Here is a 24,381-nt window from a genome sequence, read left to right on the forward strand (position 1 = left end):
GATGAAAGGAATCTAATGAAAAGCAGCACTTCTGCTCAGGGCGTTCAATAACAACTGCAGAAACCCGATGCGTCGAGCAATGTAGCTGGAAAGAGAAACAGAGAAAATGTTTTAAATGTGGAGCATTTCTGATGAAGAAGTCGAGTTTCTCAAGTCTAATCAAATTACAGGCTTGGTTTGCAAAACAGGCTTTCTGAACTTTTCCAGCAGGAATGCATTCATAACGTAGTCAGCAGGATTCGAACCTACGTGGGGAAACCCCAATTGATTTCTAACCCATCGCCTTAACCACTCGGACATGACTACAGACAACACCAACCTCTGAGCATTGACCAAATCTCATTGAAAGCTGCCGCTGACTTGAGTTACATGTTTCCATCTCCATTCATACCTTTGCTGTCATTTGTAAGGTGCGAGACACCAATGTAAAAGAAGAAAAGCACAAAGTTAGGACAAGATATTTGCAGCAAAATTGATTCAACATTATTTATTGAAAGGAAAATCACACTTGGCAATTTGCTAGACCTCTTTGCGAACATGACCAGCAGAGGTAATCAAGGGAGCTATTGATCTGAGTATTCTTGGACATGAAACAAACAAAGGTTAGTGACATATTCATTTCTCTTTTTAGCGAACGAAATGGTCTTTCCTGATGGTTACAATGAAAGAGATGGTTACCAATAAAAAACAGAGATTAAGTCGCTTGTAGATACACTTCAATGTGATACGATTCACTTTCAGCCCCTAATTACCCCAGAGATGGAGGGGGTGAGTTACTTTTCTTCACTCTTCAACTCGACAGCATGGAGGTACAGACATGAAACCGCGAGAGATGGAGTTCTTGAATTGGGAACCAGCGACACTGAAGGAACTTGGCAAAAGTGAGGACTGCAGATGCTGGAAACCCGATTTTAGATCAGAAAATTTTGGAAAAGCACAGCAGCATCCGAGGAGCAGGAAAGTCGATGTTTCTGTTGCCAGTCTTTCTGCGTTCAGCAAACATTTTTCGTTTTTCGCTCAGATTTCCAGCAACTGCAGCTATTCGTATTATGTTAACATTCATAATGTTTTGGACAAAACCAATGACCTGCTAGCATCGGAAAATCGGCAGAAGTACTGGTACACCGACATGTTAGCTGAACAATACCAGCATTCCATGAGCCGAAATACGATCCGGGCCACGGTTCTGAGAGTATCGAATCCTCACAAGTAAATAACAAGACAAGGCGATAGATACTGTCGTATTTGGTGTAAATAAAACACCCTTTATGAACATTTTCCATGCAGATTATTTTCAACTTGTCTTCGTAGATTTACAAAGTGGGAAAAGGCCATTCCACCTGTGTGCATCGCGGCTAATCAGAGAGCCAATCATTCCAGTCGCAGTTTCCAACTTTGGCCCAAAGTCTCGTGTGTTCTAATGTTCCCAGTGCAAATGTCAATGACTTTATCCTGTGTTCTTAAATGGCACAATAATGGGGCAGATGTGTGACCTTTGCACAGCGACTTGTAACTCTTTTGAGGAACTTCCGCTCATTTTCACCCACAAAGGGAGACACACAGAAAGATACCCCCAAAGCGACAGAGGTCTCCGTTGTGGTGAGCTGGAATTTGAAATGGATAAAAGGACAAATGCAAGTTTCAAATGTGGAAGCACAGAAGCGACATCCCAGGGGAGCGTCAACGTGGGGCACGGTTAAAGTCAGACACTTCTCCTCCAGCCAGGTAGGACTCGAACCTACAATCTTCTGATTCGAAGTCAGACGCGTTATCCATTACGCCACTGGCCCAACAGACGTGCTCACCGCTGGCAGAATGTCGATATGTAATGCCATGGACTTTCACGGAATCAGAATTAAAAAGGTGAACAAGCAGCGAAGAAAATCACCAACACTGCTTCACTTCGAAGTTTCCAATTTGTGAAGCAGTGCCTTTCACTGGCAAAGGAGAAACATTTGTCCTCAGCTGCCTGCTTCAGGGTCGCCTCCTTCTCTGCTGGAAGTTTCCATCGTTTTATTCGCAGTCCCGACGCGATTTCATGATCCACTCCAGTGAAAACGTGTCGTGGTGTCGTCTAAGCAAGACCCTGCCGAAACTCTGCGAGAGACATCTGGTCATTTCGAGCTCAGGATGTGGAATTAGACGAGCTGCGTGACACCTTTTATTGGCGCCGCAACTTCACTGCAAATTAGCGGCTCAAAACGAGCCGTTGTTAGCATCAGCTTGATTTGTACCTTCCTGTCGTGCATTTGCTGAACAACATCAGATAGATCCCGTCCGGCCCAGCTGACTTATCTATTTTCACACTCTGCAGTATTTCTAATATCTCTTCCATGTGAACCTCAATCTCTTCTAGTCTAGACGCAAGTATCTCTCTACCTTCCTCGCCAAAATTTTCATTATCTATAGCGAACTCTGTCGAAAAATATTTATTTAGTGCTTCCTCTATCTCCACTGACTCCACATACGACTTCCCACTATTATCCTTGATTGTCCCAAATTTAACTCTTGTCATTCTTTTAGTGCTCACATACCTATGGAAAGCCTTAGGGTTAACCCTGATCCTATCTGCCAACTTCTCATGTCTCCTCCTGGTTCATCTCAGCTCTCTTTTTAGGTCTTTCCTGATATCGTTGGAACCCTCGAGCGCTCGAACTGAGTTTTCACGTTTTCTCCTAACATAAGACTTCTTGTTCTTCTTGACCAGGGTTTCCACTTCCTTAGTAAAGCACGGCCCACGCGTTCTATATCTTACTCCCTCCCTGACAGGTACATACTTATCTAGGACACACAGGAGCTTTTCCTTGAATAAGCTCCACATTTTTAATGTGCTCACCCCCTACAATTTCCTACCCCACTCTACGATTCCTAAATCTTACCTCATTGCATCGTGATTTCCCTTCCATCAGCTGAAACTCTTGCTCCGTGGAGTACACCTGTCCCTTTCCATCACGAAAGTAAACCTGAGAGAATTGTGATCGCTGTCTCCACAGTGCTCACCTACTTCCAAATCTAAAACCTGGCCAGGCTCACTACCCAGTACTAAATCGAAAGTGGCTTCTTCCCTTGAAGGCATGTCTACATACTGTGTCAGGAAGCCCTCCCGCACACAGTGGACAAAAACTGACCCATCTATAGTACTCGTACTGTAGTGATCTCAGTCAATATTTGGATATTGTCTTGAGTGTTCCAGAGTTTTTCATTATCCCACAGTCCAGATGAAGTTTGTATTCCTCGCGTACGGGAGCGAGAATTCTTTCAATGTCTCAGATCAGTTCCTGTGCCGAGAAGATCAGAGTCAATGTCCCTTCCTCTACTCGGACTGACAATTTACACTTCTTCAATCTCCTATGATTCCATTTCCAAAAGGGTTTCTCAAGATTTCCAAAGCTGGAGCCTAAATTATATGGTTTGCTTCCTAAACATTTTTCCAACTGCCAACTGACAATATTTTCACAGTAACTCTTCACAATCCTCTGGCTTGCACCATGTCCAGGGATGCGAAGTCCCGTTTGGTGGAGAGAGTTCCGAGGCTGGTGAGTGTCACTTTGGAACAAAGATGGTTAAGTGGCAATTTCCTGCGGTCGTTTGTAATGATAGGAGAGGGAGCGGTGGGGAATGAGCACTCTGACGAGCAGGAGGAAGTGTTGCCAATGACCAGAGTCAGAGAACAGAGGACAAGGGATGAAAGGAATCTAATGAAAAGCAGCACTTCTGCTCAGGGCGTTCAATAACAACTGCAGAAACCCGATGTGTCGAGCAGTGTATCTGGAAAGAGAAACAGAGAAAATGTTTTAAATCTGGAGCATTTCTGATGAAGAACTCGAGTTTCTCAAGTCTAATCAAATTACAGGCCTGGTTTGCAAAACAGGCTTTCTGAACTTTGAATAGTTCCAGCAGGAAAGCATTCATAACGTAGTCAGCAGGATTCGAACCTACGTGGGGAAACCCCAATGGATTTCTAATCCATCGCCTTAACCACTCGGCCATGACTACAGACAGCACCACGCCCTGAGCATTGACCAAATCAGCCGTGATCTCATTGAAAGCTGCCGCTGACTTGAGTTACATGTTTCCATCTCCATTCATACCTTTGCTGTCATTTGTAAGGTGCGAGACACCAATGTAAAAGAAGAAAAGCACAAAGTTAGGACAAGATATTTGCAGCCAAATTGAGTCAAAATTATTCATTGAAAGGAGCTATTGATCTGAGTATTCTTGGATCTGAAACAAACAAAGGTTAATGACATATTCATTTCTTTTTCTGGCGAAGGAACTGGTCATTCCAGATGCTCACAATGACAGAGATTTTTCCAAATTAAAGAAGGCAAATTAGTCCCATCTCACGCTGACACCATCGTGAGCGCTGCTGTTTCACAATGCCATGGAGTCAGGGTCAATTCCCGCCTCAATCAACTGAATGTGTGGAGTTTGCACAATCTCCCTGTGTCTGTGTGTGCTTGCTCTGCTTTTCTCCCACAGTCCAAAAATGTACCGGTTTGTTGAAATGGCCGTGCTAAATTGACGTGGTTAAAGGAGAGGAATGCATTTGGGCTCGGGCGGGTCGGTGTGGAGTTGCTGGGCTGAAGGACCTGTTTGCACATTGTAAGTATTCTAATCTACAGTAATCAATGACCAAGGTATGGCGCACGTTGTTCGGTGGGGCATGTATGAGTTTTCGATTGTTTTTCTTCAAAGTTTCTTTACAATTCAAACAGGAGAGGAAGAAGGGAAATGAATGTCTCCCATAATTCTTGCCTTCTTTTATCATTCACAGGCGGTATTTTGTCCTGTACGTTTTTTGTTACACTGTGGTTACTGTTAGTGTTCTTGTAAGCTGCACCGGCTGGTTTCCTCTTTCCTCAATGTTCCTCATCTCTACCCAAACACACTTTCCATCCTTATCTCCTGTATCAAAGTGATCTCTAACCATTGCATAATTGCGACGGAAAGTGAGCTTTTCTCACGCCTGTGTATATTATTTCCCAATATTAATTGATCGTTTACTGTGTTGCAATTGCGCACGAGAAGAGGAAAACAAAATCGAGGCCGGTGGTCCTGGATTTCAAACACACGTAATTGCAGCTCAAACGCAGATTACTGCACACAATGCGATCACGGAAGCATGCACCAAACCGTCAGGAAGCACACAATAAGTACAATGCTGTCTGTCATGTCAGGAACAGGACTAGAAACACAACAGAAATACGTCTCTTGGGTACTATTTTGGACGTATTTCTCAATGAGCTATCGTGTTTTACATATGTTCCATCGGGAGTTACCTCACACAAGGAAGTAACCGGTGCTGCAGACGGTCATATCATCCGAGTTCCAAGTCCCGGAGTCAGAGACACTCAGATCCCTGTGTGTACCTACAAGGAACAGCTGTGCATGGGGTTTACAGGGTAACTGAACTGCCTGAACGCAGCCCGATGGTCGTCTGTCTGCTTCTCCTCTGTCGTTTTATGTGCAGTCCCTGCGTGCAATCCTGTTAACTACGTTTGTCTGGCACAAGTCGGGCATTGGTCACTTGTCTCTGAGAGAGGCTGTTGGTTTATGTGTTGTCATAATTCCGAGTGTAAGGAGGAATCTGGCTGTAAGTTCCTAGAAACTTACTATAATAAATGGAAGCGTGCTTTTTAACTTGCCGCGTGGCATATACTCGTTGCAAAGTTCGTGCACTGCGAATCACGTTGCGGGACTATCCAATTTTGGCAAAGAATTTGTGTGGCAGTCATGAGTTTCCACGACCAGCTATCCCGAGTAGCAATACGGACAAATGGCAAGAACAACAAATTCGATTAGAGCAGCACAAGGTTAATGTGTCAGTGCAAACAGAAGGCAGCCAGAAGATTTCTGGGTGTAGGGCAATCACCAAAGGAACATTTTCATATGAAAGTCTGTGCATCAGTAGAACCTGGGACCAAAGTAATCTACATTGGTTATTCATATTGCAGACAACTTGCTTTGTTCCTCGTTTACTCTGAAAGTGAATAGACATAGTTATTTCACCGTTATTTCGAAAGAAGATCCTGCATTGAATCTGTTCACCGTTTTTTGATGCTGTGGCAAAAAGGTGGGCAATCGCGATGTGAAACGTTGCTATACTTTCATTTCCTTCATTACTGTCCGTGTGAGGGAGAAAGGTGATTGGCTCTCTCGATCAGATGGGGGCACCGGCGCATTGATGGCCTAATTTAATCACGGATATAATTGGAAATGTTCACTTTTAATGGTTCGTTGTTGTGTTTTGTTTTATGATACTTGAGCACTTTCTGGGACTTGGCAATACACTAAATCTCCAGTAGGTTTGGAATTGCATTGCTGTTATTTGTGCGAGCAGTTCATGTCAGAGACGACTCACAGTGCCTCACACACAGCACTTAAGCTTCGGTGTGTCTGATCATGGTACTGCCTTTTCAGTTTTGATTCTGTTCCACGTTAAGAGCTTTCAGTTTTTGGATTCGCTGGAGAGCAATGTGGGTAATGCGATACGTGAGGTATTTTTCTTCAGCCAATATCTTTGATGGCGAACTTGGGAAAGTGTCAAGAAGGATGGTCATTGGCAGCAAATATCCGGAAAACCTTCATCTCTGGATCGGTTGGGCTCATCCACCCTCCAAACAAAATAACCAAACTCGCTGGCTGAGTAACAAACAACATGCGTTTTTTTTTTTTGCAAATGGTGTATTCAAACTGTTGCCGGTGGCTGGAGCATCTCAGACTTGTCCAGAATGGAAACAAATCCCGCGATCCAACTTGCCCTTGCTGAATAGATAACCGAAATTAATCCATACATTTCTGCCAATATTTGTGCCTTATCTCTCCGAGGTCTTCCTGTCTATACACCCATTCAGATGCCTTTGAAATGTTGTGAGTGCACCAGACTCTGCCACTAAATGTCGCAAGTCATTCTACACACACAAAAGTTCTGTGTGAAAAACATGTGTCCGTCACATCCCTTTTCAATTTTTCCTCTCTCACGTTAAACGTTTGCCATGTAGATTTGAACTCGCGTGTCTTGTGAAGAAGTGCTCCCTGACTATTTACTCTGTCTGTCTTCCTCATGATTTTATAAGCTTCTGTGAGGTCAAACATAAGCACTGAAGCTCCTGGGAATCTGACGAAGCCTATTCAGTTTCGTTCTCATGTCCAAGCAGTGCAAACCTTGCAAATCCTTGTAAAGGTTTTCTAAACATACACTTGCAAGAAGTTTGTCCAGCTGCAGCACTTGTTTGACCGCGTGGCCACTCTGGAGCTGCGGGTGGACTCACTGTGGAGTGTCAGAAATTCTGGAGAGTTATATTGCCTCCCAGGTGCTCAGGCCAGGGATGTCGCCCATCAGCTGAAGAGCATTCGAAAAGGAGATCGTGAACAGCCAGTTGTCTTGGTGCATACAGGCACCAACAAAAAAAAAACGAGATGAGGACCTGCAGGGAGAATTCAGGGAGCTAGGAGAGAAATTAAAGAGGAGGACCTCAAAGGTAGCAATGTCGGAATTACTGCCTGTGCCATGTGACTGCCAGCGGAGAAATGAATAAAAAAAAACGGCACGGTGAACACGTGAGTTGAGGAATGGTGCTGCAGGGCAGGTTTCAGATTTGTTGGATTTTGTGACCAATTCTGGGGAATGTGGAACTATAAGATAATTGATCTACATCTGAACCAGATGGCAACGTATGTCCTTTCGGGAGTTTTTGCTACTGCTGTTGGGGAGGTTTTATACTAATGTGGCAGGGGGCTGGGAACCACAAGATTAAACAAGTCGGCAGTGAGGTGGAAACTGGAAACGCTAAGAATCTGGAAGATAGCATTAATAATGGGAAGAGTAGGCAGAAAGCAGATGAATGCAAAAGAACTGGTGGACTGAAATGCATTTACTTTAATGCATGGATATAGACAGATGAATTTAGGGCTGAGGTTGGTGCCTGGAATATGAGGTTATTGCGATCACAGAGATTTAGTTGATGGTAGGGCATGGTTGGCAACCAAATGTTCTAGGATATAGACGCTTCAGACGGGACAGGGAGGGAAGTAAAAGGGGAAGGAGTTGCATTCCGGGTCAGGGATGATCTCATGGCTGTGCGAGAGGAGGACACCATATAGGGCTTGGGTCGTGAGACACTATGGATGGAGCAGTGAAATAAGAAGGGTGAGGTTAGATATTTGGGGCTGTATTACAGAGAGCGTGAGGTGTAAGAAAAAATAGTTAAATAGACCTTGGAAAGACGTAGAAGCAATAATTTAGTGTTGATTGGAGATTTCCGTTTTCCCAACATTGACAAGGATACTCTTAGTGTCAGAGGTCTGGATGGGATACCATTTGTAAGAAGCCTCCAGGTGAGTTTTCTGGAGAGGTATATCAATAGTCCGACGAGGGAATAGGCCATATTGGAACTGATATTGGGGAATAAGCCAGGGCTGGTGATAGCAGTTGCCGTGGGTGATTTCTTTGGGAAGTGTCCAATATTCTGTAAGTTTTAGAATACTCATTGACAAAGATGAGAGTGGTCCTAAGGAAAGAGTACGAAACTGGGCCAAAGCTAATTATATCAAAATTATGCAGGAGGTCGGAAATGTGGATTGGGCACAGCTATTTGTAGGAAAGTCCACAGTTCATATGTGTCAGGCTTTCAAAGATAGGTTAAATATAGTGCAGGATAGGCATGTCCCGTTGAAGGCAAAGGATTTGAGAACTGTTGATGACAGGACAATTGTACGACTCGCCAAGAGGAAAAGGGAAGCACACATATCGCCTCGGCAGCTCACAACATAATGGTCCCTGTAGGAACATGAGAAGAGTAGGACAAGTCTTAAACGAGGAATCAAGGGTGTTGAAAGGGGTCATGAAACAACTCAACGCTAGCACAATTAAGGAGAATCCTAAAGCCATTATTCATATATAAGATGCAAGCAGGTAACCAGAGAAAGGATTGGTACACTAAAGGAAAATTAAGGAAGGCTGCATGTCAAATCTGAGAGAGTGGGTATGATTCTGAATGATTATTTTGCATCAGTGTTCACTGAGGAGAGGAACATGATGAATGTTGAGTCTAGAGGAAGACATTTGATTAATCTGGATCATGTTGACATAAGTAGGGAAGCTGTATTGGGCAGGCTAGGAGTAATTAATGTGGACAAATCCCCAGGAACAGATGGGATCTATTCCTGGTTCCTGAGTGATGTGAGAGAGGAAATAGCTGGGGCCCTGACAGATATCTTCGTGGCATCCTTCAGCACAGGTGAGGTTCTGGCCGACTGAAACGTTGCTCATATTGTCCCCTGTAAAAGAAGGATAGTAGGGATATTCCGGATAACTACAGAACAATGGGCCTAACATCAGTCTTGGGAAAGTTGCTGGAGAAGGTACTGAGTGATAGGATCTATTCATATTTAGAAAATAATGTGCATATCAGTGAGAGGCATTGAGTTTTTCGGGGAAGTGCCTAAGTTGATAGATGAAGGAAAGGCTGTTGATGTCATATACATGCACTGCAGTAAGGACTTAGATAAGGTTCCCCATGGTAACCAAATACAGAACGTAAAGTAACATGGTGTGCAGGGTGTTCTAGACAGGTGGATAAAGAATTCGTCGAGCAATAGGAGACAGAGTGGCAGTTGAATGGAGTTTCTGGAAATGGAGAAAGATGACCAGTAGTGCTCCACAGGGGTCAGTGTCGTGGTCACTGCTATTTGTGATATACTTAAATGATCTGGAAGAGAGCACTGTTGCAATAATCAGAAAGTTTGCAGATGACACGAAGATTTCTGGACTAGCAGAAATTATAAGTGACTATTAAAGAATACAGGAGAATATAGATATACTGGAAAGTTGGGCAGAAAAGTGGCAGCTGGGGTTCAAAACAGGCGAATGTGAGGTGACGCATTTCGGTCAGTCTAATTCTAGATGGGGTTATACAATGAACGGAAGAGCTTTGGGGGAAAAAAGTTGATGGATAGAGAGATCTGTGAGTGCAGGTCCATTATACACTGAAGTTTGCTGCACAGGTGGATAGAGTGGTCAAGCAGGCATAGCATATGCTTGGCTTCATGGATGGGGTATTGAATAAAATGGCTAACAAGTCATGTTAAAACTGAACAATACATTGGTCTGACCGCACTTAGAATACTGTGTAAATTTGTGGTCGCCACATTACCAAAAGGATGTGGACGCTTTGGAGAGGGCGTGTAAAAGGTTTCAGCGGATGTTGCCTCATATGGATGGTGCAATCTAGGAAGAGAGGTTGAGTAGGTTATGTTTGTTTTCATTAGAAAAAAGGAAAGTTTGAGGGAGACCTTTTTGAGGTTTACATAATCATGAAGGGTACAGACAGGGTAGTTACAGAAAAGTTTTATTTCCCAGGTTGAAGGATTAAATACCGACAGGTCACGCTTTCAAGGTGAGACGTGAAAAGTTTAAGAGGGATACACGCGGCAACTACTTGACACAGCAGGTGGTGGGTGTCTGGAGCGCGTTCCCAGCAGAGACGGGAGAGGTAATTACGGTAGATATATTTAAGAGGCGTCTGGACAGATGCATGAGTAGGTGGGGAGCAGAGGGATACAGATGCTTAGGAATTCGGTGACAGGTTTAAACAGTAGATTTGGATCGGCTCAGGCTTGAATGGATGAAGGGCCTGTTCCTTGTCTGTACATTTTATTTGGTCTTTCTTCTTAAATTACGCCAATTTCATTACAAAATTTGCGAGGTCTTAGTGTCTGAAGTGAATCCATGCTGAAACACTAGTCATAACAAATCTGAGTGCTGGCTTTTATATGATAGCGTGGTCGAGCGGTCTAATGTGTTGGATTTTCAGCTTCAGTTTCTATCGAATGGTGTCTTCAAATACCAGCATCGTCAGTGAGCAACTATATGAGAGAACTGCGCATGTGTGGATGCCTTTTAATTTGAGTGTTTGCAGTTCCTCAGTGTGCTTACCCTCTCGGTGATAAAATCAGCGACCGTCTCTGAAAACAACGCAAGTTCCTGCTGTCGGACAGATCCTCACATCCCGTCGGTAACTTTGCTTTTGGATATCTGCGTTGCCAGTTTCTGTATCTCAAATGGTCAGTGCATTTGGCTGAAATGATGGTGGTTCGAGCCCACCCAGGGAATAAGCCTCAAATATTTCGGCACAAGCATTTACCCCGACCATGTATTGATATTATAACCGGGAAAACTCATCCATGATTCACCCCAAGTCCGCAGGGAGTGAGACGTTTACACGCAGCAGAATACGACATCACTTTCTCCAAGCTCCCGATGCCAACAGAAAGCGGCCACTGCAGCTTCAATCAGCGGCTTTCTGCCAAGCCATGGGAAACAACTCGTGTAAACTCCTTCCTTAGTAACAGCTCTTTCCGTGTGAAAGGAGCAAAACTTTCACTTTAAATTGGAAAGGGCTTCAGGACATTGGAATGTTGCTCCACTTCTTCGAACGTGTTATAAATAAAACTCCTGACTTGAAAATAAGAAGTGGTAAAGGTTTTAGGTAGAAAGAACAAATAAAGTGTTCATTCAGACGACTCTGTCTCATCAGCAGATGGGAAATGCCCAAAACTCTAAAGGGAAATGATTGGGTTTCCTTAGGTAATTGACCGACTGATTTACTGTCTGCCAGAGAGATTGGAATTCACATCAGCGACAGAAAGGTGAGGGTAAAAATATGAAGATATTAAGGTTGAACCTTAAATCCCGGGACAAGTGGGGAATAGATTGTAATGCTTTGAAGGAATAAGTGAAGTGAAAGGTGTGAATGATATTTTTGTGATTAGGAAGAATGAATTGGATCTTAACAAATTGCTGATGAATTATGCTCACAATGTCATAGCAAACTAATCCACAGCGCACGTGCTTGGTTAGCTCAGTTGGTGCAGTGTGAGATGCTTAATCTGAGGGTGGTGGGTGCAAGCCTCACAATGGGAGCTTTCACTGCTTAATACAATTCTGGGTCTTCGTTCCACGTGCAGTATTGTTGCTGCTTTCATTGACACATCTGTCCACCTGCTTTTGATCACACGTCGGTTTCTGAGTGAACACTGTTTCCATTTTACTGGTGGCGCCAGAGACAACTTTATCAATGCAGCCTAAAATACAATGAATGATGTCCGTTTGAAAACGTGAGGTTCCAAACCAACCGTGCACCACCCAAAGTGTTCAAAGGCACGGAAACGGAATGGCCACTTGCGAGGGGTCTGACAGAGACGGATCAATGTCACATGGGTCCTGAACCAATTTTCAGTGATTCAGATTGTTCTGATGGAAACGGAAGGGTACTCTCCCTCAACGTTTTGCAATTGTTCTTCTTGTGTTTAACGTAATGAACAGTATATTGTCAGGAACGAGAATGGAGGTGCGGCAGGATCGTGAGGTTTCAGTGTGGGACATAGACACAGTAAGTCAAATATACCCAGAGCACGGGAGAGCTGTTTGGTTCAGGATCACTGCCATCTTCTGTTTCAGAATCAACAAATGAAATTACTGGAAAATCTCAGAAGGTCTATTAGCATCTTGGAAATATAAATTGATTTAAGACTTCAGGACTAGTGGCACTTCTTTTCCATGTCCATCTCCACCTGCTTTTGCACACTCTTCCTTTTTATTGAATGTCTCCTGACTTCCAACTTTATATTCAGCTTCTCTTTTATTACTTCCTCTCCAACAATTTTCCCAGTCTCCAGTTTTTAATCAGAACTGTTCAATCTTTCACATTGCCCAGGACTTCGAACTAACAAATAACTGTTTCTATTTCCTTAGATAGCAGATGGCCAGAGACTGGAAGGCAGCATTGTTCCGAAAACTCATCCATGATTCACCCCGAGTACATAGGGAGTAAGACGGTTACACGCAGCAGAATACAACACCATGTTCTCCAATCCCCTTCAATCAGGGCTTCCTGCCAAACCCTGGGACACAGCTCGTGGAACCTCCTTTCTCATTAACTGCTCTTCCCGTGGGAAAGGAACAAAACTTCCATTTTAAATTGGAAACGGCTTCAGGAGATTGGAAGGTTGTTCCTGTATTTGGAACGTGTTATAAACAAAATTCCTGTCTTGAAAATAAGAAGTGGTAAACGTTTTAGGCAGGAAGAACAAAGAAAATGTTGATTGTGAGGACTCTGTCTCGTCAGCAGATGTGAAATTCCCAACACTGTAAACGGAAATGATTGCGTTTCCTAAGGTAACTTTCTGATTGATTTACTGTTCGCCAGAGTGACTGGAAATCACTTCGTATCAAAATATTCGGGTTGAATCTTAAATGCCAGGACAAGTGCTAAATAGATTGTAATGTTTTGAAGAAATAACAAAAGTGAAATATGTAAATTATATTCTTTGTGATTGGGAGGAATGAGCTGGATCTTTGCAAATTGCTGTGCCAGGTGAATTATGCACAGAATGAAATAGCAAACTAATTCGTCGTGTGCCAAGCCTGCATATCTCAGTTCGAAAAAATGTGAGGTGTTTAATCAGAGAGTCGTGCGTCATCAATAAGAAACGTGAAAGCGACTAAAGCGGGAAACCTTTTCACAACTCGAACAAAGAGCAATCACGAACAGTCACCACCTCTTTGACATCTCAGATCGCCGTTGACCTTCCCTGAATATGTATAGAAACTAATTTTTGCACACCTCAAAGTGAGAACTGTTTGATTTACCCACCATAAGTGAGTCACATGTCCTTGATTCCCACATAGGTTTCCAACTCAGCTTGCAGCCAGGTGGCAGTTGCTCATGGCTCTGCTGGATAATGCACTATTATGGAGAAATAACATGAAAGTTGGAACTCTTATTGGCTGTGGGTTTCGAATAAGCTTGCTACGTGTTCTGCCATTTTCGGATTCCAGTGATAAACCAGTTTTTCAGTTCATCTGAGCAGCAGGAGAGTCGGCGTTTCTGGCAGGAGCAGAATTCATCATCTCCAGTGATCACGTTATCTGAGGAGGGAGAGTGAACAAAGTTTCACACAGCGACTAATCGGAATTGAATTCCGTTTCAGCATGGCAGCAGATATGGGCTAACAAATTCAAAGCCAGATTTGCTGATGAGAACAACAAGCACGACCGCTCAGATAGAGCAATTCCTTCCCACCGCTTATTCTGCAGAACTGGTACAGTTGCTGTGAGTATGCTGCAGGGTATCGTCAGGTACATGCTCTTGGGTTTCCGGTTTTGGCCTGTGTGCTCGCGTGGCTGAGCAAGCTGAGACTCTGTTTTCAGATTCCACTTCTTAAGAAGGCTTGTGTTTGTATCCCTACGCGGCCACGTGTGCTAATGGATTAAGCTGGCAACGTTTTGCAGGGATGAGCTGTGTTAAAGTTGAACAGAAAAAAAAGCAGTCATTTCTGCGAACCCGGCTGTGATGTGGCACAGCAGAAAGCAACCAACATGTCAGTTCCCACGCTGGTTTCCCCTTCTGCTGTAGTTGTCACGTTCCCCTCCAGCTCGAAAGGCCACCAGCATAATATGCGACTCAAAAACAGGCTGCGCCAAACTTTCATATTCCAGACAATTTGCATTTTTCACCGTTTCTCTGAAAGTGAATGGAGATATTTACTTCCCTGTTGATGTGAAATTAGGTTCTGCATTGAATCTTCTTGGAGGTTTCTGTTGTTGTTACCAAAAGGAGGGAAATTGCGATATGAAACTTGGTTACTTATCCCTAAGTTCCTTAATTTCTGTCCTGATGAGAGAGGCTGGTGATTGGTCCTCTCGATCCGGTGGAGACATCAGCCCAATTGTGAAACTCATCTAATCGAGACTGTAATTGGTAATCTTCACTTTCCATGGTTCATTGTTAGTCAGTTCTGATTCATGTTACTTGGGCACTTTCCTGGAAGTATTGGTGCTCTAAGGCGCCAGTACGTTGAAAGCACCATTTGGAATTGACTCGCTGCAATTTGTGTGAGCAGCTCATGACCCAGACGACTCGCTCTGCCTCACAGACAGCATTCATGAGTCCGTCTGTATGAAAATATGTTCTCTTTGTCAGTTCTGTTTCTGTTCATGAGTTGTCAGTTTTTGGTTTCGCTGGAGACACACACACAGACAAAGACCCACACACACACATATATTTTGTGTGATGATTTTTTTTGGTACTTTCAGAGTTACATTGCACTTTGCTCAGAAACTACATACATTCATGTAGAACTCTGAGCTCAAGAACTGCATTAAATTATGTAAAACTCTGTTATCTCACTTTTTGGATTGGAAACAATCTAAACATCAGGTCATAGACAGAGAACACAGGGGCTAACACCTTCAACATATTGTCTAGCTATTACCATTGTTAATAGCTAACCCGAGAATGCAACTTTTAAAAAAAGGGTTTTGTGATTTACACATAGAATACAGTGATATTTTCACTTCTTTCAACAGATGAAAGGCTTAACAGACAATCAATTCTTCAACGTATAATTTCAGTTACATCACACTGCAAATCTTTGCTATAAATTCTGTGTTACGATCGAGCCCTCCACAAACACCTAATGAAGGAGCATCACTCCGAAAGCTAGTGTGCTTCCAATTAAACCTGTTGGACTATAACCTGGTGTTGTGTGATTTTTGACTTGGTACACCCCAGTCCAACACCGGCATCTCCGAATCACAATTTATTCCCGACAGCTTGCAAGTGTTCCCTTAGAAACTGCAGCTTTTGGAAACGTATTACTGGGACAAAGTCATTGCTCAATGTGATGGGATGCACCGTCAATCCCTAATTACTCGAGAGATTGAGATTTTGAGTTACTCCGCAGAACTCTGGATGCCCTCAGTAGCGGGATAGAGGCATGATGCCATGAGGCAAGGATTTAGAAATAGTGACATTGAAGAAGCAGCGAAATATTTTCGACTGGGAAACGTGAAAACCTTGGAGGGGTAATTGCGGTGATCGCTTTCGCTTATATTTGCTGCCATTGTCCTTCCACACAGATGCTGATCGATCACTGAATTGTTCTGGCAGGAACCGTGTGTGTGTTCTGGGTGCAACCAGGATTTAGTTTTCCTTCGGATAATTCACAAGAAGATAATTAAATCTTCATTTCCTGACAGGGAATGAAAGCCTGTTCTGGGAAATGCAAACACAGACTCGTATGCAGGGATGTCCATTCATACTGAAGTAGCCTTTGGGACCGGAACAAAATCTTGTGCCTGCTCTTCACGTCATAATCGTCTTCGTCAGCAGTGTTTCTCTCTCCAAGTTTCCAAGTCGGTTCATATTATCACCCTTGGTTTCACTGTGAAGAAGGCAATGCTGTGATAATCTGCTGTTGTTCAGCAGATATATTGCAGCAAGTTAAGTAAAGACTGATGCAAACACGAGCTCGTTTTGAGCTGCGCTGATGTGTTGGCAGCAAGAAAGGCAACGTTCAACTCGCCTCATTCCGGATGACGGGCTCGAAATGACCAGTGGTTTCTCGCTGAATTAGTTCAGGCTCTGGAATGTAAAAAACTTCAAGTATGAAAGTACAGTGAAAGGAAATGTTTCACAGAGTGGGGCATTCCAAGTGAAACAGTGACGGTGATTATGTTTGCTGATTTTTCACCTTGTGTATGCTGTTTCCCTGATGTGGACGACTACATTACGTATAGACAAACTGTCACATCCAAACCTGGTCTTTGGGTCAGTGACGGAATTGGTAACACGCCTGATGTCGAATTAGGGGATTGTCGGTTCGCATTTATAATCACGAGGATGCAGCGTGCTAGTCCATTCCTGTTGTCTGTCAGGAACGGAAGGGTTTGGGTTTTCGAATTTACAGTTTCTTTCGTCCACTTCAAATTCTAGCTTAGAGCAACCTCTCTCATTCTCTGTAGAACTGGCTTTGGTTTAACCAAAAGCTGCCTTTTGGAGGTTGAACGTGCATTTTGGAGCGGACATCTGAAGTGAAGCACAAGGAGCTGGTCAAATCCTGAGAACTCTGCCCCTCTCGGGGAATCTGTCTGTGTGTCTCTTTCTGTGGGAGACACGATGTGGGTAATAACACATTGTGACTATGTCAAACTTCAATCCCATTGTTGTGTCATCTAAGAAAAAAGCGAGAACCTCACTGCCATTTGCACTGGAAACATCAGAACACATAAGGTTATGGATCAAAGCTGGAAACTGGGAATAGAATAGATGAATGTCTTTAAACCAGACTGCACCATGGGCCAAATGGGATTTTCCATTCTGCAAAACTTGAAGACGAGTAGAAACCAATCTGCAGTGAAACTGATCAGAAATGAAATGGAAAATCCATTTCATTGAGAATACGTGCAAGAGTGTCTTCTGCATTCCGTGTAATCTTGTAGTTAGGATTTGGAACTCTAACTGCAATAGTGTTGGTTCTATTCTCGGACAGGGAATGCATGTTTTATTGTGCAAATGTATCGTGGTACCAGTATTTCTTACCACTGGTCCGAACCTGGTAATGCTTGGTTTTGTGCCAGGTTATCAAAAATCAAAAAGGTACAGGTTTTGGAAATATGAACTAAAAACGAGAATTGATAGAGAAACCCGCTACACATGGCAACATCTGTGGAGATAAACATGTTTTTTTCTTAAGATGGACAGGAAATAGGTTAGTTATAGATTTCTAGATTATACTGTTGGGAAAAGGATAATCTTCCCTGTCGAATCAGGATATTTATCAAAATCACTCTTGAGCTTACAAACATCGAATTTACAATCTTAAAAGGACTTAATCAGCTGTCATGCTATTTTCATTTTCCTGAGCTGGTGGAAGGCTATGTTTTATTGGCTACATTTCCTTTATTTCCCGTTATTTAGCAGTCACGCCGAATGGAGAATTGTTTCTTTCAGTTTCTGCCTCAATATGTGTCTTTGTTTTTTCTATATTTGTCTTTGTATCCTATTGAGCCTTTTCACATTCTCTGACTCTCTGGATCTCCATGTCCCTCATTTCCCATTTCTGCTCTTGAAAAGCCTGACATTGAGAGACAATTTGAGATTCGAACTGCTGAGAGGCTTTCTGAGGTCTGGCTGGAGTCGGTCGAAGTAGTCTCACATTCTCTGGATAATGCGTCTGTCACTTCGACCTGAGGCAAGGAGACATTTCTTCCTCAAAATCTAAAGACCCTTTCGAAGTTATAGTTGTATTCCTTATCCATCAGTAAAAGAAAGTAATTACATGATAGCTGAAGAAGAACAACGATGCATTTACTGTTGGTGTACAATGAATGAATGGTGACAGCAGAGAATGAGGGTGATCATGTCGTGGTGTCAGTGCCATTACCACAACATTTCCCTGGAATGCTGTAGTGTCTCCTGCCTCACCACTTAATTTCCACAAAACTGGGAATTAAGGAATGAGAATAAGAGGATGAGAAGCAGAAGTGCTTGTGGAACTGCGGGAAGAATCTCCAGGTTAAAATAATAGTTAAAAAGAGCAACGTACACGACTGGATTTAAACCAGGAAAATGAAGCCAGAATGCGAAATCAGAATGCACAGCAATTCAAACAGGACACTGAGTTTCTCGATCAGCAACACAATACTTGCGAGAAATAACGAGCTTTCAATAGAATGAGCAGGCACCAGTGTGATGGGAGCTGCTTTCACCAGCTAAGCCATGGCGCCACGTTAAGAGCCAGATTTCTCGTCCATATGTGCAATGCCTGAACCACTTGATCACAGGAATTCGAAAATACGTTTTCTGTATTAATGTTGCTCAGTATGAATGGCAATCAAACTCTACTTGTGCAAAAACAGACGTTTCAATGCTGAGCATGCCCCACTATAAAGGCACAGAAAAAGACAGTATCCTCTTGCATTGGCATCCAACAGATATTTTCGTCTGTTTAAACTGACAGAATAAAGAGGATGTGCTCATCTCCTCTCGCGTCCCATTAACCACGTTAATACACACGCAGGGATTTTCAAACCAAGATGAGCATGCTCATTGTTGTGAATTGACAGCAGTGGTGTGTGAGTCATTGCGAACAGTGAGCAATAAATGCTGAACCATTAGCACTGACACTGAGCCTTACACCATCAGCTCCACACTCACATCTTGTGTCATGTCTCCTAGACATTAGTGCATTTGACTTTAACTATTCTACCCTGCACCTCTCCTCAGGTTATTCCCGACCGGTTGCAGTGTCGAATTAGAACATGCAATTATCAGAAATGCATTTCTGGGACATAGTTGTCTTTCAATGAGATAAGATTCACTGCCCATCCCTAATTATCCCAAAGATGTAGGGGACGAGTTACTTTTGTTAACTCCACAAATCCTTCGTATGGAGGTACTGACAAGAAACCGCTAGAGATGGAGATCCTGGATTGCGGAAAGCAAACTGACCCCAAACTGCGAACGTAACTCACCCAGGGAAGAGCAGATGGACCCCACTCTGTCAATGTAACTCAACCAGGGGACAGAAGTCTGACATCACACGATCAATGTAACTCAACGAGGAAGTTATGACCTGACCGCACTCTGTTAATGTAATTCACACAGGGAAGAGTAGACTGACGCCACTCTGTCAATGTTAGTCATCCAGGGAAGAGCAGACTGACCCAACACTTCATATGTAACTCACCCAGCAAATGGCAGACTGACACCACTCAGAGAAGAACAGGCTGTACCCATTCTGTCTCTGTCACTCATCCAGGAAAGAACATGCTGATCTGATTCTGTCAATGAAACACAAGCAGGGAGACGAGCATGACCCCACTCTGTCAAAGTAACTCATTCAGAGAAGAGAAGACTTATTCCATTCTGTCTGTGTGAATCATCCAGCGAAGACAGTAATGAAACCATACTTGCTGTTAAACTCAGACAGAGAAGAGCAGACTCTCACGATTCTGAGAAAGTAACACGCCCGTGGAGGAGAAGACTGACACCACTCTCTTTACGTAGCTCACCCAGGGAAGAACAGACTGTGTGCACTCTGTGATATTACTCACTTAGAAAGGAGCAGACTGACCCCATTCTGTTAATATGACTCTCACAGGGAAGAGCAGACGAAGCCCAATCTGTCAATGTGACTCAACCGGGGAAGAGCACTCTGACCTCACACGATCACTTTAACACAACTGGGAAATTGCAGACTGACGCCATTCTGTCAATGCAACTCACCCAGGGAAGAGCAGACTGATCCCACACTGTCCAAATAGCTCACTCCTTGAAAAGCAGACTGAAGCCACTCTGTCCATGTAACTCGCACAGGAAAGAGTAGACGGATGCCACTCTGTCAATGTAACTCACTGAGGGAAGAGCAAACTGACGCCAATCAGTCAGTGTTACTCACCGAGGGAAGGGCAGACTGACCCCACAATCTCAGTGTAACTCAGCAGACTGATCCCACACGGTCAATATAAGTCATTCACTGAAGAGAGGTCTGACCACACTTGACCAATGTAACTCGGCAGAGAAGAGCAGACAGAAGCCAGACTGTCAACATAAGTTATCGAGGGAACAGAATACTGAACCCGCTCTTTCTGTTTCACTCAGGCAGGGAAGAGCAGACTATCACCACTCAATGAAAGAAATTCGCCCAGGGAAGGGCAGACTGACCTACTGTATCTGCGTGACTGACACAGGTAAGAGCAACTAATCCAACTCTGTCAAGAATACCCTGACCCCTCTCTGTCCATGTAGCTCACCCAGGAAACAGCAGACTAACCCGACTCTGTCTATTTAAGTTCACAAAAATCCTCTGAAGTACGTCCTATCCAGACACTCTCCACATCACTGTTTCTGTAACCGTGTGCGTTCAATGGCGAATACAAATAACCTGCAAATGTTCAGAATGTGGCAGCAAACCAGAGCTACCACACAGAAATTGGGCGAATGTGCAAACTTCCATCAGGCAGTCACCTAAGCCTGGAATGGAAACCAAACCCGACAGCAATCATGATTATAAAATGGCAGAACAGAAACCCAGCAAAAAGAATTGCGTCCCTGTGTGTTGCAACGATTCTGAGTATTAATTAAGCAACTGTCACTGTCGTTAATTTCCATTTTCATCACTGCCAACCTTCTTCAAAGCAGAGCACACACTTTCTTTTTTCAGACTTCTAATATTCAGCTTTCATCCCGCTTTTTACCTAATCATATTTCTGACTTTACAATCTACGTCATAACAGGTTGACAACTGCAGAATGAGCTTTGTTCCGTTCTCCACTGATGTTGAGAGTAGGGATACAGCATATTCGAGTAGGACTTGATGCGCTTGCGGGTGGTGTATTCGCGGCATTATGGCTTTTCATTTCGTTTTTGGTCTTCTATTTCGAGTTCATTGCGCAGACTTCTGAAGAAGACTTTTTGGAGTTGAAATGGTAACTGTGTTTTCTCTTGAAAGACAAACGTAGCTTTATTTCTGTTCTCTGATAAATTGATCTTCTTCTGATCTTTGCTAGTGAAATAGGGTGCATTACTATGGCTCGGTTTTAGTTTCAAAATCAAGAGAAACATGAAGGAGACAATATCAAAGAACACAAAGTTCTGATTTGTTAAGATAATTTTTGCAGCAATGGTGGGCATGAAGATCAAATTAAGATAACGGTTCAAGAACATTTAATCTGGAAGTGGTATGTGACTTTAGTTCCAAATATATGTTTCCGTTCTTCCAGTACATCTTTTTGACTCCCAGAAAACATTGATTGTTTTCCGTATTCACTTTGTTTCGCGATATCTGTCTTCTTGTCGACCAGAGACAACTTCAATTTGCGTCTGCATTGAATAAGATTTCGCTCTTTCTTTCGAGAAGCAATCCTATGCATTCTGTAACATTTATCATGCTGATGGCTAAGAAGTTCAAAATGAATTACGGTTTATGGATCGTGAGCAAGACTGAAGTGATCCACTTGCGAACAGATGTCACCACGCCCTATTCCTACATCGGGCCTAAACGGTCCATTGGCAGAGTGTGCAGAAAGGAAATGTCTAAGGGAACTAGTCCTTTGTTCAGTTTGATTTGATACCAATGGTAGTGCTGTGTTGGGGCAGAAATGTGTCAACATCTCTGACGTTAGAGTCAAAATTTAAGTCACATCTACTCCATGGAGTGTCCTCTCATATCGGAACATGCTGACATGAAAACATCTAGCACTGATAGCAAAGGTTTTTTCATTAAATTGGGAGTCTGTTTAACTGAGCAATTCAGACAGCCAAGATGAATAATTGGCCCTTGGTTCTTCAAGCTGAGCTCTCCACACCAACTGCTCCAACGGAGGTCGTGGATAAGATCCACATCGATTATTTTGATCAATTTTAGTCTCAGCAACAACCTATTGTTCTGAGCAATGCTACACCACAAACAGAGGGCTAAGTCTGATTTTCATCGTTAATTTTCAATTTCAGTTCTTAATGCACAGTTTCTTACGAATGTGGACAGCAGAAGACTGTTAACATTCCATTTCTCATATTTCCAGAAAATTCTACACCGCTGACATCGCCTTGCCTTATCACACCTCAAGCCAGGAACCTGGACCAGTCGAGTTCCTTTCCACACATGGAGTTGTTTTTTCTAATTCATTGACTGCTGATATAGTAGATTATTGGCCTTGAGAGTCAGTTGTAAATTAGGTTGAACTTTCTCAGCTTGACTTTCAACTGATCCTAAAACAAACTCATCACCTGCAGGTAAATGTATTGCATTGCTTCTTGTTTTGCTTAATTTCACCGCCCCCCCCCCCACGCCCCGCCTCCCGAACATCCAAATTTCACGATAGTTCGACAAATGTTTGGAAACTGATTCGTGTTGGAAGTTGATGGCTTTTTGTGTCTCGACATATAATTTATTCAATTAGACATCTTGAAATTACTTCGGATTCTTCACAGTTGAAAATTTACTTTCGATTGAATGCAAAGCTCAAGCTCCACGACAGCCAAATTCTGCAACGGAATTAATGACTTTTAAAAGAGTCAACGCTGTGAGCAGGATTCGAACCTGCGCAGGGAGACCCCACTGGATTTCAAATCCAACGCCTTCACCTCTCGGCCATCACAGCTGAATTCAGATCGCCAATTTTCATACTAAAAGAACTGAATTCATGAAATACATAATTTGTCTGAAGAACAAATTGTCAAGACCCAAAGATGTCGCCGAATCCTTTGCAGAGACCCAGACGAACGTTACCTTAGCAGATTGACAGTCTTTCAGCGCAAACTAGATCCTGACACAGCTGAAGTTGCGGGAATAATTCTTCATTGAATTATAGAGTCACGGATGTACACCACACGAAGTGAGGATCATTGTCTCACTGCGTCCGATCGATTTTGACTCAATTGCTCGTCGTCTGGTGCCAAAGTAGATATGCTGTTGTGTTTTCATATTCATCGAAATATGGTATTAGAAATATTGATGCTAAGTCCATAAACACTAGCTGCATTCGTAAAAAAAAAAATCGGAATTAGAAAGAATGCAGAACCAATTTACAGAAATGGATCCAGCAACTAATCCGTAAGTTCTGACATCAGGTAATGAACTTGTGAGCACAAGAGAGGAAGATTGACCGAAGATTTGGAACTTGAAATCGTCTTGACGGAATTATTTGCAAAGTTTTTGCGATTGTTCTTGAGTCATCAAGTCCTTGAACAATACAACATGGAAAGTGGCCCTTCTTTCCAACTCGACCATGGTGGACAGTTACCCGAAATTAATAGGTCCCATTTGCCAACATTTGGCCCACAACCCTCTAAACCTTGTTACTCATATATCCATCCAGATGCCATTAAATCTTACAGTTGTACCAGTCTCCAACAATTTCTCTGGCAGCTCATTCTGGACACGACTGAAAAAGTTGCCCCTGACGTCCCTTTTAAATCCTTACCAACTAATTTTAAAACAATGTTTTCTAAATTTTGACTTCCTCACCAGCAGGAAAACACCTTGATAAGTCAACCTATCCATGTCCCTCATGATTTAATAAATAGCAACGATTTGACTTTATCACACTTGTCAGGAGGGAAATGTGTGGAGATTATTATCGAAGGTTTGAAGTAGAAAGTCTGATGTACAGATTTTTGGAATTGCATCTTGGAGAAGTGTTTAATAAGTCAATGAAGTCTAGTAGCAGTTGTAGAAGTCTGTTGTGAAAGCTGCAGTAGGATTTCAGAGCACGAGAACAAAGCATTATTTCCAATGTATTGTGGCTCAGTTCGACCGCACTTGGACTACAGTGTGAGGAATTATAATCCTCAATTTAGGAAAGATACTAATGCCATATGAGGAATACCACGAATGGCGATTAGCCTTGATCTCATGGATGAACATTAGTCCTGTGATTGAAATTGGGCAAATCCGGTCTTTTTTTAACAGTTTCAAAACAAGAGAGGTAATCTCATTTAGAGTTGCAAAATATTTGAAGAGATAAACCGGGTGGTGCAATTAAATTTTGTTCCCTCATTGGTGAATCGAGTAGCAGGAGAGGACAATTTT

At 43.0% G+C, this 24,381-nt stretch overlaps 4 non-coding genes across 4 annotated transcripts; all 4 read right to left on the minus strand.

The window, feature by feature from the left end:
- Nucleotides 1–224: 224 nt before the first annotated feature.
- Nucleotides 225–306, minus strand: trnas-aga (transfer RNA serine (anticodon AGA)). The gene has a single exon. It is a non-coding gene; the product is annotated as a tRNA-Ser (tRNA).
- A 1,411-nt stretch (nt 307–1,717) lies between these two features.
- Nucleotides 1,718–1,790, minus strand: trnar-ucg (transfer RNA arginine (anticodon UCG)). The gene has a single exon. It is a non-coding gene; the product is annotated as a tRNA-Arg (tRNA).
- Nucleotides 1,791–3,914: 2,124 nt separating this feature from the next.
- On the minus strand, nt 3,915–3,996 carry trnas-aga (transfer RNA serine (anticodon AGA)). The gene has a single exon. It is a non-coding gene; the product is annotated as a tRNA-Ser (tRNA).
- Nucleotides 3,997–22,869: 18,873 nt separating this feature from the next.
- trnas-uga (transfer RNA serine (anticodon UGA)) lies at nt 22,870–22,951 on the minus strand. Its single transcript has one exon. It is a non-coding gene; the product is annotated as a tRNA-Ser (tRNA).
- Nucleotides 22,952–24,381: the final 1,430 nt, after the last annotated feature.

This window comes from Chiloscyllium punctatum, chromosome 29 (genome assembly GCF_047496795.1).
Source record: "Chiloscyllium punctatum isolate Juve2018m chromosome 29, sChiPun1.3, whole genome shotgun sequence".
NCBI classification, from domain to species: Eukaryota; Metazoa; Chordata; class Chondrichthyes; order Orectolobiformes; family Hemiscylliidae; genus Chiloscyllium; species Chiloscyllium punctatum.